We start from the raw sequence: 4,979 nt of genomic DNA, 5'->3' as shown, positions 1-4,979 counted from the left end.
ACTCACTTGGTAGACCAGGCTGGTCTCGAACTCAGAAATCCGCCTGCCTCTGCCTCCCGAGTGCTGGGATTAAAGGCCTGTGCCACCAGGCCCGGCTCCAATGTGAAACTCTTGACAGCTTCCTAGCACTGGGACTGCACATGTCCCCTTGACCACCGTTTTCTCTCGGGATCCTCTGACTCCCAGCCCCAAAGATGTCTTCGTCTTACCCCTCTCCTACCTCCTCGCCCACCCGACCGGCCACTACTCCTGAAGCCAGTTCCTGCTGCACTGGCCCCCATTCCTCCTTTTCCTAAGCACCGCACTGGTTTGGGAGGGCTCCACTCCAGCCTTGGGGGTATCTCTGCTGGCTTTTATCCAGGGTAGGCCCTTCCCCAGGTTCTTCCTGGAGACATCGCTTCCATCCGTTTGTTAATCACACTAGTCAGTACTTCCAAGCTGGTGCTCCAACACAGCCCTTCAAAGGAGGCAATATTATCCCATGGCATAAATAAGAAACTGAGTCACAGGGAGCTTCAGCTTGTACCCAGAGATCATATCCTTGCTCAGGTGACTTCTGAATGAGAGGGTGAGAAACAGTACAGAAAAAAAAAAAAAAAAGGCGGGATGGTGTGACATAGGTGGAAGCCCCTTCCAGGATCAGAAGATCCCCAGCCTGCTGCCATCATGTCCTGGACATTACATTAGGTCTTCTGGGTCCCTCAATAATTCAACCAACAAAGACAGCAGTGAGCAAAAGAGCCCAAGACCAGCTCTGGGCCTGGGCTGCATCCAGGCCGGCCGGCCCTCCTGCTGCAGAGGCTGACTGTGGAATTGTGCCTGGCCTCCCTAGCTTCTCTCGGAAGCTAGCCCTCAACCCTCCCCTTCCTCCCACGGTGTTTGTGGTTTCCAGTGAGCAGCATCCTTCCACATCAGCCAGCCCCAAAAGGAATCTTCCTGCTCAGTAAGATATCAGGAGATCTTTAAAAACACATATTCCCTTAGCCAAATCATCCTGAGAAACATGAGGTTGTCTTTCTTTCCTACAGAACTCGTCTGGACCTCAAATTCTCATGAACACAGCGTGACCCTCCCACAAGACCTGCCAATTTCTTCTCTCATCTGTTCCCTAGTCCCTACGGGAACTTAGAGCAGTCTTTTTGAGAAATATTGCCCCCTCACCCCTCAGGAAGGCCTGGCAAAGTGGGGAGACAGGCTTGGCTGTACCCTTCTTTGAGGAGTTGGTAGAACATCTGTAGAACTTAACATTAAAGCAGGCCAATCCCAGCCCCTCTGGGCACAGGGTGGCATTCACCTTCAGTGCCCGTCTTCTCACCTTTTGCCGGAGAGTGGTGACTGCATGCTGGTGATGCCAGCATCTAATAGGACCTCAACTGACTTTAGGCTGTGCTGAGCCGGAGAGCAAGGAGCCTTGGGAGAGCCCAAAGCAAGCCAGACAGTTTTCCACACAAATTACTCACTCTCCAGCATCCTTACCACACAACACTTAAATGGTAAACCAGAACTTAGGTGTATTAAGCTGCTACTCTGGAAATATACAGCGCCCCACCCAACAAACTCTGTGACATCACTCCATGGGGGAACAGAACCACTCTGTTTACAGACAGGGAAACTAAGATGGTAAAAGGGAGCAGACACTTGCCTGTAGTGGCTCAGCCAGGCCCTGACTCCCAAATACACTGGGGAGGTGACCTGGGCAGACTAAGACCACAGCCGCAGCTCATGTGACCATCAATAGGAGCAACAGGGTCTCCCAAACGGAAGGAGAATGACAGAGGGCTTGTCAGAAGTGTCACAACTGTGCTGGAGCTGCAGCCCCAATCTCTCGCTCCGCCCTGGCTAGAGGAAGGGTGCTCACCCCAGATTGGCTACTCCACCAGACTATGCTGCAAGGAGAGATAAGGTGCCCCGCCTACCACCTACCCATCACCCTGTGTAAGACCCAGTCGTCCTATAAACCCCATTTTGCTCCTGGAGTTCTAAGAAATCAGGCCTGAGCTGCCAGCCTCTGAGTCCCCATAGGTCCTCAACTAGTCCCACTTCCCAGCAGGTCACCCTCAAGCATCCCCTACACTCCTTCCCCTACAAAGGTAGCTCTCTGAATTCTTCCCAACAGTCCACAAGGGACTGAGGGGACTCACTGTAGGTCCCATCTAAATTGAGCCTGTCCCACAGGACACAGGTCTAAATTCACTGCACAGACAGTGACCAATAGATTAGCAATCCTGCATAAGTACTTAGAAATGCAGAGTCTTAGCAGGGCATGGTGCACACTTTTTAATCTCAGCACTCTGGAGACAGAGGCAGGTGGATCTCTGCAAGTTGGCAACAAGTTTGGTCTAATTAGTGAGTTCCAGAACAGCCAGAGATACATAGTTTAGACACTGTCTTGAAAAGAAAGAAAGAAACAAACAAACAAACAATGCAGATTCCCAGGCCTTGCTCAAGCAGTCAGGACTGACTTGCATTTTAGTAAGCTGAGCAGGTGGTACATCTGTGTTCATGTTTGAGAACCATTTTTTTAAAACCACAGCTCTAATCATATCAAGACAGCCATGGCCTAGAACCTCCAGTGGTTTCCTGGAGGCTGGTGTAAGCCCAAACTCTGCAGCTGGGCAATCAAGCTTTTTCCCAACGTGGCTTCAACCCACTTCCCCAGGCCTGACCTCCCTTCCCACCCTGTAATGCCATGAGTCAGTCCCCAGACAGACCTCAGGACACCCTCAAAGCACTACATCTTCCAGGAAGCATCTCCGAACTGCACCTGGCATGGCTCTTCTGTTTCCTGAACAGTGAGGACCACACCCTTCGTTCCTGTTGCCTCTGAACACCAGACCGGGCAGGGAAGATTCCAAGTGCCAATGACATCGAAGAAGTCCCAGTGTCCAGCTCAGACTCTGCACTAGCCTCCAACTCAGCAAACTAGGATACAGGCATAAACAGGCCTCCACCAGGAACTGCCTGAAAACTACAGCAACGTGCTTGGTGTATGTCTGTTTCCCTAAATGCTGAAGAGAATGTCCAGCAATCCTACTTTCTCTTCTTGGGAGGAGAGATGGAGGATCTGTCCAAGTGGAGAAACAAATCCCTAAACCCTGGGGCTCAGAATTTGTAATAAACATCATGTCTGTGGGGTCAGCAGCCCCTCCTCAGCCAGTCAGGACCCTACGGGCGGTCATGTCTGGAGGCGTCCCTGGAAAAGGCTCACAGACTCTGCTGCCCTGGCCTGGGTCCCAGAACCCACACCCCTGAGAAAACCCCTAAGAACGGAGTCCCACAAAACCGCTGACCTCCGCAGCCTCCAGGGACAAAGAGGCCAATGGCACCTCCAATCCCTCCTCTGTCCCTCAGCTCTGTACTGTATCCAGCCCACCTCAGACCCCAGCGGGGCTCCAGAGCCAAGATGGAGCACTACCTCACTGTTCTAGGCAAAGTCAGAAAGAGGGTGGATGTCTGCAGAGCTCTCCTGAGCTCTGCCCTCTCCAGGGAGGGGGAATTCAAAGAAGCAAAGACAGGGACATAAAAAAAACCAAGAAGTGACATTCTAATGTCGCCTAATGACATTAGACATGACCACCCCTAGGGTCCTGTCTAATTTAGTGTTTAGAATCAGAGTTCCCCTCCCCCAAACCCTGACATCAGTGTACATGAACCCCAATTCCTTGACCTGGGTTTGGAATTTATTCCAGAAGAGAAAGTGAGGTCAGAAGCAGAGACTTGGCCGCCCACTCCAAGCAAGTATTCCAGCTTTAGAGGGTATCGGGCACCCCTGCAAGGCAGGAAAGGCCCTTGCTTGTTAAGAAGCCCTCCACTGGCCCAAATCCTAGAGCCATGGGAGAAGTGGCCTGGATTCCAGAGCCGGACCTCTCACTCTGCTACTCTTAACCGTAATACTGTGCCTCCAGTCTGCCCTCAATCAAATGGAAATAAAGGCAACCAGGTAAGTTGCTAAGAGCATTAAAAGAGTCAATATCTGCAGAGTCCTTAAAACAATATCAAGTGCCCACTGAGCACACTAGAACCTTGCCCTACCCTCTTGCCCTTGGCTAGATTTCCCCTCCTCAGGATGCCCTCTTGTCTCCCACCTATGCCAGTTCACAGCCCTTTCTAGATATGCCAGCCTCAGATATGAACTGTCAGCTCCTAACTCCAGCACTTGACCCACAGTGTGACCTTTGGGTCTATCCTAGGTTTTCCCCCATCAAAATCCCAATTCCCCTCCCTTCCTTATCAGTGGCTTCCTGGCTCTCCCCCTCTATCCTGAAGTGATGGCCCCATGACTCAACACTCTAGTGACTGTTCTGTACAAACTGGAAAGCTGTGGATACCAAAATGAGGGTTCATAAAGAGGCACACCCCCAAACCCAGCTTTTTCCTCTCATCTCCCTCCCACCCTAGGTCTGAGCATGCAGCAGCCACCCAAGGGAGTGGGTTGAAAATAAACCCCAGGCTGTCCCCATGTCCTGAATTAGAGAGCCTGCTTCCTTACAGTGCTAATACCCACTGCTTCACACACACATACACCTGGATGTCTAGCCAAGAAAGCAAAGGAAACCACTTAGCTGCAATTGATATGCAGTTGCATGTGATTGGTCTCCCCTTGTTAGACAGGATTGACCCCAAAAGTACCCATATCTTCTCTGCTTCCCTTTTTCACATCCTACTGGCTGGCTCAATTGATATTCTTGCATCAATTTTCACAACTGCTTTTGTGGAAACAAAATAAAAACCTTCAGCATCACTTAAAGCTACAGAAGTCTCCTGTGCTAACTGTAATACCCATTTTTTTCCAGTCCAGCCCAACCTCATCTTTGTGGCTCAAGCTTTCCTGAACACCAAAATCAAGATGCCCCAGGTATAGCCATCGGTCAACCAGTCAAGGTTAAGAAGCCAAACAAGGGCTGGTGAGATGGCTCAGTGGGTAAGACTGCTCTTCCGAAGGTCCGGAGTTCAAATCCCAGCAACCACATGGTGGCTCA

The 4,979-nt window shown here is 51.0% G+C and overlaps 1 protein-coding gene across 4 annotated transcripts in view; it reads right to left on the bottom strand.

The window, feature by feature from the left end:
* Smox (spermine oxidase) overlaps positions 1–4,979 on the bottom strand; it is a 34,254-nt gene that overhangs the window by 26,792 nt on the left and 2,483 nt on the right. The window lies entirely within an intron of this gene.

The sequence above is a fragment of the Mus pahari genome, chromosome 3, assembly GCF_900095145.1.
Source record: "Mus pahari chromosome 3, PAHARI_EIJ_v1.1, whole genome shotgun sequence".
In the NCBI taxonomy this organism is placed as follows: domain Eukaryota; kingdom Metazoa; phylum Chordata; class Mammalia; order Rodentia; family Muridae; genus Mus; species Mus pahari.
This window is presented reverse-complemented; position numbering and strand designations above follow the sequence as displayed.